Source organism: Loxodonta africana, chromosome 16 (assembly GCF_030014295.1).
Source record: "Loxodonta africana isolate mLoxAfr1 chromosome 16, mLoxAfr1.hap2, whole genome shotgun sequence".
In the NCBI taxonomy this organism is placed as follows: Eukaryota; Metazoa; Chordata; class Mammalia; order Proboscidea; family Elephantidae; genus Loxodonta; species Loxodonta africana.
Window position 1 is genome coordinate 39,689,622 of NC_087357.1, and position 15,120 is coordinate 39,704,741.

Below are 15,120 nucleotides of genomic sequence, written 5' to 3' on the forward strand. Positions count from 1 at the left end.
GGTCCTGTTCTTAGGAGTTCTGTTTTCTTTATGTTTGATGTAATCCATACTGAAGGCTTTAGTCTTTGATCTTCATCAGTAAGTGCTTCAAGTCCTGTTCACTTTCAGCAAGCAAGGTAGTGTCACCTGCATAACGCAGGTTGTTACTGAATCTTCTTCCAATCCTGATAACTTGTTTTTCATATTGTCAAGCTTCTAACCTGTAACATACCATTTTCACCTATCAAATTGATGAAGACAAAAGCTGAAAAATGTTGTATTGGTGAGGATATGTGTAGATGAGTACTTGCATACACTGGTGGCTGAATTACTAAATAGTACATCTATTTGGAAGACAATTTGACAATATCTAGTATAATATAAAATTTAATATCTTATAATGGAAGAATTCAAATTCTTGATGTCTACTCCATGTACAATTGGAGGAGCAGCTAAATAAGTTTCATCATTGCTTGGAATAAAGGAATACTATAAACTATCTGTATATTCATCAAAAGTGAAATGGTTCTTTCATATTGTACAACATGAATAAGGCAGATGTATCTGTGTTCATAATGATCAGAGAAGCTAGACTTTATGAAGAAGAATGCAGCATTGAGATTGGAGGAAGACTGATTAACAACCTGTGATATGCAGATGACACAATCATACTTGCTGAAAGTAAAGAAATCGTGATGCACTTACTGGTGAAGATCAAAGACTATAGCCTTCAGCCTGAACCTCAGTACAAAAAAAGCAAAAATTCAACTTAACCAATAAGCAATATCATGATAAATTAAAAAATAAAATGTCAAAGTTGTGATGGATTTCATTTTACTTGGATCTTCAATCAATGCCCACGGAAGCAACAGTCAAGTAATCAAATGATGTTTTACATTGGGCAAATGTGCTGCAAAAGACCTCTTTAAAGTATTGAAAAGCAAAGATGTCACTTTGAGGACTATGGTGTGCCAGGTTTTTGGGGAACCCAATCCATGATATTTTCAGCTGCTTCATATGCATGGAAAAGTTGGGCAATGAATTAGGAAGACTGAAGAAGAATCAACGCCTTTGAATTATGCTGTTGGCTAAGAATATTGAACTATACCATGGACTGCCAAAAGAACGAACAAATCTGTCTTGGAAGATGAACTGCCAGAGTGCTGCTCCTTGGAAGCAAGGATGGCAACACTTCATCTCATGTACTTTGAACATGTTATCAGGAGGGATCAGTCCCGGGAGAAGGATACGATACTCAGTAAGGTAGCGGGTCAGCGAAAAAGAGGAAGACCCTCCATGTGATGGATTGACACTATGGCAGCAACAATGGGCTCAAACATAGGAAGGACTGTGAGGATGTCACAGGAAGGGGCAGTGTTTCATTCTATTGTACATAGGTTCGCTGTGAGTCAGAACCAACTTGACAGCACCTAACAACAAATAGAATGTATGTGTTTGTATGGGACAATATTCAAATCATTCAATAAATATAAAAATCAAGAGTGCTTGACATTCGGGTAAAGGAAAGAGGAAATTGAGAAGTGACATGAATGCGTATAGGTTCATCTGCCTGATGTGCATAAAATATTTTTGGAAGGGCATATTTCTGGAAGGACATATAACTAATTGGTGGGAATTGCTGTTTCTAGAAAGTCTAAATGGGGTTCTTTTGTTAAATGCAATGAAGTCATAGTTTTGACTACAAGTGCTCTTGTGTCTTGATGTATTCTATTTTTTAATAAAACTCACCCTTTTAAGTAAACTGTTCATTGAGTTTTCACAGTTATGTAACCACCACCACAATTGAGATATAAGACATTTCAATCACCATTCCCCAAAAAACTTCCCTCCTGCTGTTATTGCAACCAGTCCACTCCACCGCCTCCAGTTTTGTCTGTCTGTCCCTGCAGTTTTGCCTTTTCAAGAATGTTATATAATGAAATGTGACATAAATGGAATAATTTATAATCAGTCATAACTCTTTATCTCTGTTTCATTTTTTTTTTCAGAATGTAGAATAAAATTCATTATAGGTGAAATACATGACAACTTCCTTATAAACTGATCAATAATATTCTGAGGATAGGAATATATAGGAGTCAGTGAATCATGGACAAATTTTATATACAATATCTAAGACATTCAGAAGGTCTGTCACCTAGATATTCATTACTTCCATTATAGTTGGAGGCTACTTTTGTAATATTATTATTACAGATATAAACCCCCCGAGATATAAACAAAACCATCCTTGTTTACTACTTTATCTATCTGGGTGGAAATGTAACTGTGTTTCTTTGGATGTGTGTTTCCTCATCTATAGATCAAAGACATTAGGCTAAGTGATGTCCAGTATTTTACCAACTCCATGATTTCTGTATAACTAAGTCCAATGATACCTATTCATTCTAGGGCACAACCATATTAACTGCACTGTCTTCTGTGCTCCATGACAACAAAGAATTCCCTAACCCAGAGATGTTTGACCCTGGGCACTTTCTGGATGAGAGTGGCAACTTTAAGAAGAGTGATTACTTCATGCCTTTCTCAGCAGGTAATAGAAATTTGTATCCACCTGTAATTTGTGTCCACCAGACACTCGACTCAACGGCAATGGGTTGATGGGTTATCCACCTGTAATTTAGGGAACAGGGTACCTGTAAACGATCAGTTGAGGCTTGCATGGTGCCTATTTGGGGCTAGTAGAATTGCTGCTTGTATGTGATCTCAAGCACCATTCCCAATGCCATATGCTTTCCTATTCATGAAAAATTCTTAATATTGGGCCAGATTTTTTTAGTGAGTTTTGGGGGATGTGACCCAGTTCTCCCATAGTGAGAAAGTTAGGGAATGAGTTGATTGAATTCTGTCTCCAGATACATCACTGAGCTACCCAATAGCATCTCCTACAGGGTGAAACTCATTTAGATTGCTAGCATCTTTGTGAGCCCCTCACACCATCTCCCCCCTGCCCCAAAGCTGACCTCTAGGGACACAAATATCCATAAACACAGAATGTGCACTCAAGGGCCTCATCTACTCCCTAGATAAGAAAGCAAATGAGTAAACAAACCATTATAATCCAATATGACTAGAGCTGTGAGAGAGGGAACCACAGGCTGCTCAGGGGACAAACTGGGAAAGCCACCAACTTCCTGCTCTCACATACCTCACAATAAGGCATAAAATGGAATAAGCAGCATTCTAGTAATAGCAATGAAATGTGAGCTGCATTACAGGGGCAGGGAACAAAGAAAGAAGAGAGGGCAAGGCATTTTTGAAAAAATTGTAGTAGTGTTTATATGTATATTTGTATACATATGACAAAACATTTCCCCTTTTCAACATTTTTAGATGTACAACCAGTGACATTATTACATTTATCACGGCATACAACAGTCACCCGACATCCATTTCCAAATTGTTCTCTCACCCTTAACAGAAGCTCAGTAACCCTGAGCAACGCCTCTTTCTCCTTTGCTCCTTAGTTGTTGTTGTTAGGTGCCGTCGAGTCGGTTCCGACTCATAGCGACCCTATGCACAACAGAACAAAATACTGCCAAGTCCTGCACCATCCTTACAATCATTGTTATGCTCAAGCCCATTTTTGCAGCCACTGTGTCAATCCACCTCATAGGGGCTTTTCCTCTTTTCCACTGCCCCTGTACTTTACCAAGCATGATGTCCTTCTCCACTTCTTCACCAACACCACAGTTCAAAGGCGTCAGTTTCTTCTTGTCTTCCTTATTCATTGTCCAACTTTCACATGCACATGCTACATTTGAAAATACCATGGCTTGGGTCAGGCACACCTTAGTCTTCAATGTGACATCTTTTCAACACTTCAAAGAAGTCCTTTGCAGCAGATTTGCCCAATGCAATGTGTCTTTTGATTTCTTGACTGCTGCTTCCATGGGTGTTGATTGTGGATCCAAGTAAAATGAAATCCTTAACAACTTCAATCTTTTCTCCATTTATCATGATGTTGCTTATTGGTCTAGTTGTGAGGATTTTTGTTTTCTTTATGTTGCGATGTCATCCATACTGAAGGCTGTGTGTGATCTTTGATCTTCATCAGTAAGTGATTCAAGTCCTCTTCACTTTCAGCAAGCAAGGTTGTATCACCTGCATAAAGCAGGTTGTTAATGAATCTTCCTCCACTCTTGTTGCCCCGTTGTTCTTCATATAGTCTAGCTTCTCGGATTGTTTGCTCACCATTCACATTCAGTAGGTATGGTGAAAGGATACAACCCTGACACACGCCTTTCCTGACTTTAAACCACTTAATACCCCCCTGTTCTGTCTGGACAATTGCCTCTTGATCTATGTACAGGTTCCTCATGAGTACTATTAAGTGTTCTGGAATTCCCATTCTTTGCACTGTTATTTGTAATTTGTTGTGATCCACACAGTCGAATGCATTCGTATAGTCAATAAAACACAAGTAAACATTCTTCTGGTATTCTCTGCTTTCAGCCAAGATCCACCTGACATCAGCAATGATATCCCTGATTCCATGTCCTCGTCTGAACCCAGCCTGAATTTCTAGCAGTTCCCTGTCAATATACTGCTGCAGCCATTTTTGAATGATCTTCAGCAAAATTTTGCTTGCGTGTGATATTAATGATATTGTTCTATCATTTCCACATTCAGTTGGATCAACTTTCTTGGTAATAGGCATAAGTATGGATCTCTTCCAGTCGTTTGGCCAGGAAACTGTCTTCCATATTTCTTGGCATAGACAAGTGAGCACTTCAAGTGCTGCATCCGTTTGTTGAAACATCTCAATTGATATTCCATCAATTTCTGGAGTCTTGTTTTTTGCCAATGCTTTCAGAGCAGCTTGGACTTCTTCCTTCAGTAGCATTGACTCCTGATTATGTGCCACCTCTTGAAATGGTTGAAAGTCGACTAATTCTTTTTGGTAAAGAACTCTGTATTCCCTCCATCTTCTTTTGATGCTTCCTGCGTCCTTTAGTGCTTTCCCCATGGAACCCTTACTATTGCAACTTGAGGCTTGAATTTTTTCTTCACTTCTTTCAGCTTGGGAAATGCCGAGTGTGTTCTTCCCTTTTGATTTTCTATCTCCAGCTTTTTGCACATGTCATTATAAGACTTTACTTTGTCTTCTTGATTCACCGTTTGAAATCTTCTGTTCAGTTCTTTTACTTTTCCTTTCTTCCTTTTGCTTCAGCTGCTCCACCTTCAAGGGGAAGTTTCAGAGTCTCTTCTGACATCCATCCTGGCCTTTTCTTTCTTTCCTGTCTTTTCAATGACCCCTTGCTTTCTTCATGTATGGTGTCCTCGATGTCATTCTACAACTCCTCTGGTCTTTGCTCATTAGTGTTCAAGGTGTCAAATCTATTCTCGAGATGGTCTCTAAGTTCAGCTGGGATATACTGAAGGTTGTATTTTGGCTCTCATGGACTTGCTCTGATTTTCTCCAGTTTCATCTTGAACTTGCATATGAGCAATTGATGGCCTGTTCCACAGTCGGCCCCTGGCCTTGTTCTGACTGATGATTTGAGCTTCTCCTTTGTCTCTTTCCACACATGTAGTTGATTTGACTCCTGTGTGTTGCATCTGGCAAGGTACATGTGTATGGTCACCATTTATGTTGGTGAAAATGGGTATTTGCAATGAAAAAGTCATTGGTCTTGCAAAATTCTGTCATTCAATCTCCAGCATTATTTCTATCACCAAGGCCATATTTCCCAACTACCAATCCTTTTTCTTTGTTTCCAACTCTCCTGTTCCAATCACCAGTAATTATCAATGGATCCTGATTGCACGTTCGATCAATTTCAGACTGCAGAAGCTGATAAAAGTCTTCAATTTCTTCATCTTTGGCTCTAGTGGTTGGTGCGTAAACTTGAAAAATAGTCATATTAACTGGTCTTCTTCTAGGCATATGGATATTATCCTATCACTGACAGTGCTGTACTTCCAGATAGATCTTGAAATGTTCTCTTTGATGATGAACGCAACACTATTCCTCTTCAAGTTGTCGTTCTTGGCATAGTAGACTATATGATTGTCCAGTTCAAAATGGCCAATACCAGTCCATTCAGCTCACCAATGCCTAACACTTATGTGTTCCATTTCATTTTTGATGATTTTCAAATTTCCTAGATTCACACTTTGTACATTCCAGTTTCTGATTATTAATGGATGTTTGCAGCTGTTTCTTCTCAATTTGAGTCGTGCCACATCAGCAAATGAAGGTCTCAAAAGATTTACTCCATCTATGTCATCATGGTCGACTCTACTTTGAGGAGACAGGTGTTCCCCAGCTGTCTTTTGAGTGCCTTCCAAGCTGGGGGGCTCATCTTCCAACACTGTATCAGACAATGTTCCGCTGCTATTCATAAGGTTTTAACAGGCTAATTCTTTTCAGAAGTAGACTGCCGATCCTTCTTCTTAGTCTGTCTTAGTCTGGAAGCTCAGCTTAAACCTGTCCTCCATGGGTGACCCTGTTGGTATCTGAATACTGGCGGCATAGCTTCCAGCATCACAGCAACAAGCAAGCCCCCACAGTATGACAAACTAACAGTCCCATCTCTGGTAACTACTAATAAACTTTGGTTCTTTTACATTTGCTTATTCTAGATATTTCATGTAAGTGGAATCATGCAATATCCACCCTTTTGTAACTGGTTAATTTCAGTGAGCATAAAGTTGTCAAGTTTCTTCCATGCTGGAGCATGGATGAGGACTTCATTTCTCTTTATGGCAAAGTAATATTCCATTGTCTGTATGCACATTTTGTTGTCTGTTCATCTGTTAATGGTCATTTAGTTTGTTTCTACCTTTTGGCTGTCATGATCAGTGCTGCAGTGAACATTGGTGTACATTTATCTGTTTATGTTTCTGCTTTCAATTCTTTTAGGTGTATGCCTAGGAGTGGTACTGAGTGTAGCTCAGTGAAGTATCTGGAAGCAGAAGGCAATCAACCCCTTCTCTAGCTTTCTTACTTTAGAAGAACATGTGGTAATGTTTTTAGGAACCTCAAACTATTTTTCACAGTTGCTGTACCATTTTACACTCACAATTTTTCCGCATCCTTGCCAGCACCTGTTCTTTTCTTTTTCTTTTTATTATTGTAATCTTAGTGGGGGTGAAGTGATATCTTATTGAGGTTTTGATTTGTAGTTTCCTTATGATAAATGACATGAGAATCTTTTCAGGTGCTTCCTGACCATTTGTATTTCATTTTGATGAAATGTCTGTTTATGCCGTTAGTCCATTTGTCTTTTTTTTTTTTTTTTTTTTTGCATTGTTAGTCTTTTTGTTTCAGGAGGTCTTTATATATTTTGGATATTAAACCATACCAGATATAGAGTCCCCCAAAATGTTTTCCCAGTCTGTAGGTTGTCTTTCACTATGTTGATAAAGCTCTTTGATGAATAAACATTTAAATTTTGATAAAGTCCCATTTATTTATGTTGTCTTTTGTTGTTCATGTTTTTGTTGCCATATCTAAGAACCCATTGTTAAACATTAAATTTCAGAGCATTACTGATATGTTTTCTTGTTAAGAGTTTTATAGTTTTAGTTTTTGCATTTTGGTTCTTGATATATTTTGAGTTCACTTTTTTTTCTTTTTAATTTGGAGGATAGAGTTGTCTCTGCACTGTTTATTAGAGGGACTCTTCTTTTCCGCATGGAATGGACTTAACATCGTCATAAAAACTCATTTGATCACAGATGTGTGGGTTTCTTTCTAAACTTTTAATTCTATTCCATCAGTGAATATATCTATCATTATATCAGTACCCAACTCTTTTGACCACTCTAGCTCTATGATATGCTTTGATATAAGAAAATGTGAGTCTTCCTACTTTGTTGTGTTTTTAAGAGTGTGTTGGCTAGCAGGGGCCCTGCATAGTTACACATAAATTTGAGGAATGGCTTTCCATTTCTGCAAAGAAGAATGTTGGCATTTGTTGGGTATTGCATTGCATTTATGTATTGCTTTGAGTAATATTGACATCTTAACAATAGTAAGATTTCCAGTCTATGAAAATGGAATGCCCCTATATTTATTTAGGTCATCTTTGATTTCTTTCAGTAATGATTTATAGTTTTCAGTGTACAAGTCTTTTACATCTTTGGCTATGTTCATTCCAAGATATTTTATTATTTTAGATGGTATTGCAAATGGACTTGTTTCCTTAATTTCCTTTTCTGAATATTCATTGATGATATATAGAAGCCTGATTGATTTTTGTGTGTTTACCTTTTATCCGGTCACATTGCTGAATTTGTTAGTTTTTGTAGCTTTTTTGTGGATTCTTTTGGATTTTCTGTATATAAGATCATGGCACCAGCAAAAAGGTATAGTTTTACTTCTAATTTCTTGATCTGGTTACCTCTTATTTTCTTTATTTTGCCTAATTGCTCCAGATAGGGCTTCCAGTATAAAGTTGAACATGAGCTGTGAGAGTGGGCATCCTTGTTTTGTCCCTGATCTTAAAGGGAATGTTTTCAGACTTTGTCCATTTCGTATGAGGTTATATGTGGACTTTTCCTAAATGTTCTTTATTACTTGAGGAATAGCCCTCATATTCCTACCTTGTTGAATGTTTTTTTAATCATGAGAGCATGTAGGATTTTCATCAAATACCTTCTCTTCATCAACTGAGATGATCTTTTGTTCTATTAAGGTGCTATAAGGTATTGATAGATTTTCTAATGTAGAGCTACCCTTGCATTCCTAAGATAAAATTTACTTGAATGTGGTGCATAATCCTTTTAATACGTGTTTGGATTAAGTTTGCTAGTATTTTGTTTAAGATATTTCATCTATAGTCATAAGGAATTTTGCAGTATAGATTTCTTTTCTTGTGTTGTCTTTGCCTGGCTTGATATCAAAGTAGTACCTAGTCTCATAGACTGAGTTCGGAAATGTTCCCTCCTCTTCTATTTTTGAGATAAGTTTAAGAAGCAGTGGAGTTAATTCTTAGAAATGTTTCCTATATTCCTCAGTCAAGCCATCTAGTCTGGGTGTTTTCTTTTTAGGGAGATTTTGATTACTGATTCAGTCTCGTCACTTGTTATGGTTTTGTTGAGGTCTTCCATTTCTTGTTGAGTCAGTATAGGAAGTTTATGTATTTCTAGGACTTTGTGCATTACATGTAGGTTATCTAATTTCTTGGTGTACAATTGAGGGGCAGGCTATTTTCACCTATGTAATTAACCAAAAGGACAGAATAGGACATTCTCTCTATATCAAATATGTTAGAACTGCCAGCCAATTAACTGAGGGGTCAGGGAAACCATGAGAATGTGTCTGCATACCTTACAATGATTCCAGAGCACCCTGATCTTCTTCTAGTCGTGAGGTTCCTTCTTGGATATTGAGATTTCAACACCTCCTGTGTGTCAGTTGAGTTTCTGGTCATGAAATAAACTTCTCTAATTATTTGGCTTTTGATGCCCGCATTGGATCTGTCATGGAAAATACCCAGATGGCAAAGGTCTGTACACTCCCATTAAGCAACTCACGTTTTAGCAGGAATGAAGAATAAATAGTGACAGAATTACAATTCAATGTGATTTTTGCTTCAATGAAAGCAAGACTATGATAAATATGATGCTGAGGAAATCATTCGAGAGCAAGATTCTACTGCTTAAGGGGATCACATTTTAATGAGAAAGTGACGTTTGACCTAGTTGTTGAAGAAAGTATGAGGGAAGTATGTCTTAGAGAAAGAAAAAAGCATGAAATAAATCTTGAAACCGCATGGTGTGGTGGAAATTGACAAAGGATGAGTATGGTGAGAGCTAAGCATGTGGGGTTGAAGACTGGAGGAAAGGTCATGGAAGTCAGACTGGGAACATAGTCTGAAGGGCCAATCAACCAGTTTCACCCTTAAGCCTTAAGATAGCTTCGGGGAGCCATTTGAAGATGTGAAGTGTGGGAGAAGCACGTTTAGATATGTGCTTTTGAAAGTACATGAGGGAAACATGGTCTTTGACTAAATTTATGCCAGGGGTACAGAGGAAACACAGATGTATGAGCCCCCTCCTCTTACACCTCTGGATACTTAAAAAAGTACTTGGTATAGAGCTCAAAATAAATATTCCTTGAATGAAGGTTTTTGTTAACATAATGTATGATTAGTTAGATAGCAAGTTTGTTCATACCTCTGTCCATCTGTCTATGCAACTATCCTTCCATCCATCCTGCTTTTCCTCCACCCGTGTATATAATTATTCATCAAATAATTACTGCATATTCTGTCAGTACCAGATAAGAAACATAGCGTCCACGGAGTATCTAACCTCTCTGCTTGTTATTTTCAGGAAAACGAATGTGTCTGGGAGAAGGCTTGGCCCGCGTGGAGCTGTTTTTATTCCTGACCACCATTTTACAGAAATTTACCTTGAAGCCTCTGGTTGATCCAAAACATATTGACACCACCCCAGTGACCAATGGCTTGGTCTCTGTGCCACCCTCGTATCAGCTCTGCTTCATTCCTGTCTGAAAAAGCCATACTGTCATACTGCTCCCCTCCTGTACTTGCAAATCCCCTGCACTGGGGCGTCGTTAACTCCTTCCCTTTAGTTTTCTTGAACTCTCCTCTCCATATCCCCTATTCCTTCAAGATCTAATGAATATCCACTCTATTAAGGGGAATTTTTGTGTTTCATGAAATAAATTTATCTCTTGTTCTCCATTTTCTGTAATACTTATATTGATCATCATGGCTTAATCTTTCCCTGACTGAATTCTTTCTGTTATCACTCTCAAACAGAGCAAAGAATGATTTTTTTTCTGTTGCTATCAAGCTCTTTCTGACTCCTGGTGACCCCATGTGTCAGAGTACAACTGTGCTCCATAGGTGTTTTCTATGGTTGATTTTGAGAAGTAGATCACCAGGCCTTTCTTCTGAGGCTCCTCTGGGTGGATTAGAACTGCCAACCTTTTCGTTAGTATCTGCATCACTAGCGACTCCTCAAGTTGTAAAAAGAGCACTAGTATTTCATGATCAGATGTGTCAGTCAAGATATGCAAAATATTATCCCTGAATATTCCTAATATTTATAGGAGGCAAGATTCTGGATGAACATGTATTTGATACTTTAAAAAATTTGTATGAAACTCATGGGTATAATGAGATTGGGTAGTTGCTCTTAACTGCTTTGAAGGAAATAGAGAAATAAAAGGATTATTTGTGGGCTTCAAATTCCCAGTAGCCATACCCTATAAATGACATAAAAGTTTCTATGTGTTCCCTGAAAAAAAATATGTTTTCTCCTATAGTCACAAGCATATGGTTTCAGGAAACAAAACCCAGAGTTTCATACTGTGAGTGGCTAAACTGTAATGCAAATTGATTTCCCAACCTTGCAGGGTGTCTTCTGTTAAAGTGAGATTATTGATTGGAACCTCCTAGAACCACGACCCTATAGGACAATGGATTGGAAAGGAATACCAAAAACCAAAACCAAACCCAGTGCCATCGAGTCGATTCCGGCTCATAGCGACCCTACAGGACAGAGTAGAACTGCCCCATAGAGTTTCCAGGGAGCACCTGGTGGATTTGAACTGCTGACCCTTTGGTTAGCAGCTGTAGCACTTAACCACTACGCCACCAGGGTTTCCTGGAAAGGAATAGGATCTTTGAAAATCAGAAGGGAGACATGTAGGCAGACTCTGATGAAGCTGGGGACACTGAAGCCACTAATGTGGCTGCTTTGCCAGTAGAAGTAGTCCTTACACTCCTGTCTGAGGTTTGGTAAATTAACCTTACTTTTCCAAGAGAATCTGCAATGGCCTCCCCTCAGGTATTTTCTCTGCAAGACACTGCTGATTCTTCTCAGAACCCACCCAGACACCCATCTTGTCTTCTGGATTATAACTAGACTTAAATTTCATGAGACCCAAAAAGATAAGGTACAAAGTATGACCCATAAGTTTGCAATACTCCAAAAAGATGCATGATTATTCCAATTTATACAGACAGAAATCTAGAGAATTTGTGTGGGAATGGATGTTAAGCACGTTGGGTAATGGTAGAAGGAACATAAAGTTGAATCACTGTGAATTTATTGATATGGGTTTACTAAGCAGAGCTTCTAGATTCAATTTCATAGCTCAAAGGGTTAGACCTAGCCTTCCATCCCAAAAGAGCTCAGAGGACATATTTTTCATAGCTTGAGAAATAAATAGGAGAGGAGTCCAAGCATACTTAAAGAGCTCCATGGTTGCTCTACCGTGTAGGTTAGAATTTACAGAGGGAAGTACTGCCACTGAACTGGGAATCTTTAAGTGCAATGGGGATAATTGTATCCCAGGTGACAGGGCCCAAGGGGTGCACTTAATCACCAAAGACAAGGTGTGTGTGTGGTTACCATAATAGACAGAGGAGTGGAAACATTAATCAGAATAGTCTGACTAGTGGAGAACTATGGTTGATTATAGCCTTCATAAAAGAGAAATAGATAAGTGGTGTACTAAAAAAAAAAAAATTTTTTTTTTAAATACTAAATTTTGATGTAGGACTGCACTACACTGTTGATAATTTATACTGTTAATATTTCTCCCAGCCTTTTCCAAAAGTATCTATAGTTTTTAACAGAGTGGCTGTGTGTCAAAGTCAGTGTTTTTTAGAGAAACAGACCCAGTACAATAGATAGGTGATCAACAGATATTGTCTTAGTCGTCTAGTGCTGCTCTAACAGAAATACCACAAGTGAATGGCTTTAACAAAGAGAAATGTATTTCTTCACAGTAACATAGGCTCAAAGTCCAAATTCAGGATATCAAATCCAGGAGAAGGCTTTCTTTCTCTGTCAGCCTTCTCATCAGTCTTCCTCTGGTTGATGAGCTTCCCAGGCACAGGGGCCCCTGGTCCAAAGGACGTGCTCTGCTCCTGGTGCTACTTTCTTGGTGGTATGAAGTCCCCCACTCTCTGCTTGCTTCCCTTTCCTTTTATTTCTTGTAACATAAAAGCTGATGCAGGTCACTCCCATGGGAAACTCCATTTACATTGGATCAGTGATGTGACCTTAGTAAGGGTGTTATAAGCCCACCCTAATCCTCTTTAATATAAAATTACAATCACAAAATAGAGGACAATCACACAGTACTGGAATCATGGCCCAGCCAAACTGATACACACAACTTTTGGGGAATGTAACTCAGTCCATGACAGATATAAATATACGTGTGTAGATAGATTGAGATTCATATCTGGGGAATAAACTCATGTGATTGTGGGGCTGGCAAGTCCAAAATATGTAGGTGAGTCTGGAAAACATGGCAGTCTTGTGTCTCAAAATTGGTAGGTCAGCTGATGGAGGAGCCAGTAGAAGTGGTCTGTTTATCCTCTGGAGCAGAATACTCCCTTGAAAAACCTCCATATTTGATTTCAAGGTCTTCAACTGATTGGATGAGACCCACAGAGATTATGGGGGCTCATCTGTTATACTTAAGGTCAGTGGGTTTAATCACATGCAAATAGTTCATTATATCTAGACCAGTGTTTGATCAAGCAATTGGACACTATTGGCTAGCCAAGTTGAAGCATAAGCAATCACATTGTGCAGTTCATTTGGGGAAAGAAAATAATAAGACTTTGGGGGATTATTCTACACTGGTTATGTACTTACAATACCAGTTTGGTTCACCAGTAAGAGTAGGGGCTTATGGAGGCCAGGTAATCAGGGAATATGGAAAGGATAGTAGAAAAAAGTTGTTATAAATATAGTTATATCAGAGACAGCACAAATCATTCCTTGTTGAGCTAAGATAAAATCTAATGCAATTCGGTAATTCAATACCACCTTTACTAAGGACTCTAAAGGTTCTTTTGGTGTAGTTATTTCATTAGCAACACAATCAGCAGTTTGGGCCATAGTGACAGATCGATTATGAATGGACATTTCCAATGGCACAATTACGAACCATGGTATACTAGCACATAAGAAAGACTACCCTTATCCTGAATAACCAGCTATGGGATTGTTTGTAAGAACAAGGTGTCTCTTCTTTCTGGATATAAATTCTGAATCACTTTTCCATAGTAAGTTATCACTGTATGAATGGGTGCTCATGGAAACTCCTAATATTCCTAGAGTACATTGGCCTAGCACACACCAGCCAGCTAAACACATCAAAGCCCAAATATAAGATGAATTATTGTACTTTTTTGCTGCTGTCTTAGTCATCTAGTGCTGCTATAACAGAAGTACCTCAGGTGGATGGCTTTAAGAAACAGAAGTTTATTCTCTCACAGTCTAGTAGGCTAGAAGTCCAAATTCAGGGCATCAGTTCCAGGGGAAGGCTTTCTCTGTCAGCTTTGGAGGAATGTCCTTGTCATCAATCTTCCCCTGGACTAGGAGCTTCTCCAAACAGGAAACCCAGGTCCAAAGGACGTGCTCTAATCTCGGCACTGCTTTCTTCGTAGTATGAACTCCCTCTCTCTCTGCTGGCTTCTCTCTTTTATATCCCAAAGGAAATTGTCTCAAGACACAATCCAATCTTGCAGGTTGAGTTGTGCCTCGTTAACATAACTGCCGCTTTGTGATCCTTGTCAGAGGAGACAGTGGTGGTAACTGGGCACCACCTAGTTGTGCTGGACTCAGTCTGGTGGAGGCTACGATAGTTGTGGTTCATCAGTCCTTTGAACTAATTTTTCCCTTGTGTCTTTGTTTTTCTACATTCTCCCTTGCTCTAGATGGGGTGAGACTAGTGGAGTATCTAGATGGCCACTCACAAGCTTTTGAGACCCCAGACGTTAAAGCAGATGTTTTAATCAAAGCTTTCTTTTTAGTTATCACCTCTTGACCTCTGGGGATAAGGTAGGATGGATCAGACTTAGAGGCTTTTAGATCTGTACATAACGTTTGTGTCATTAAAGAATAATTAGGAATCTAAGCTTGACAATAACTACAAAGACCTAGAAATCCCCTTAATTGTTTCCTTGCCTTAGGCAAGGGAAAAGCAGCATTGCCTCTTTTGGGATCCATGGAAATGCCTTCTGCACAGATTAAATGACCTAGGTATTTGACAGAAGGCTGAGCTAATTCCAGTGTTTCCTTTGAAGCTTCATGTCCACCAAGGGCTAAATGTTTTAACAATCCAATACTGTCTTAACAGAGTAGATTTACTTGGAAGTTGCAAAGGCCACA

The 15,120-nt window shown here is 38.7% G+C and overlaps 1 pseudogene; it reads left to right on the forward strand.

Moving 5' to 3' along the window:
- The first annotated feature begins 1,161 nt into the window (after nucleotides 1-1,161).
- The window catches only part of LOC135227862 (cytochrome P450 2C42-like), a 30,230-nt pseudogene continuing 16,271 nt past the window's right edge, over nucleotides 1,162-15,120 (forward strand).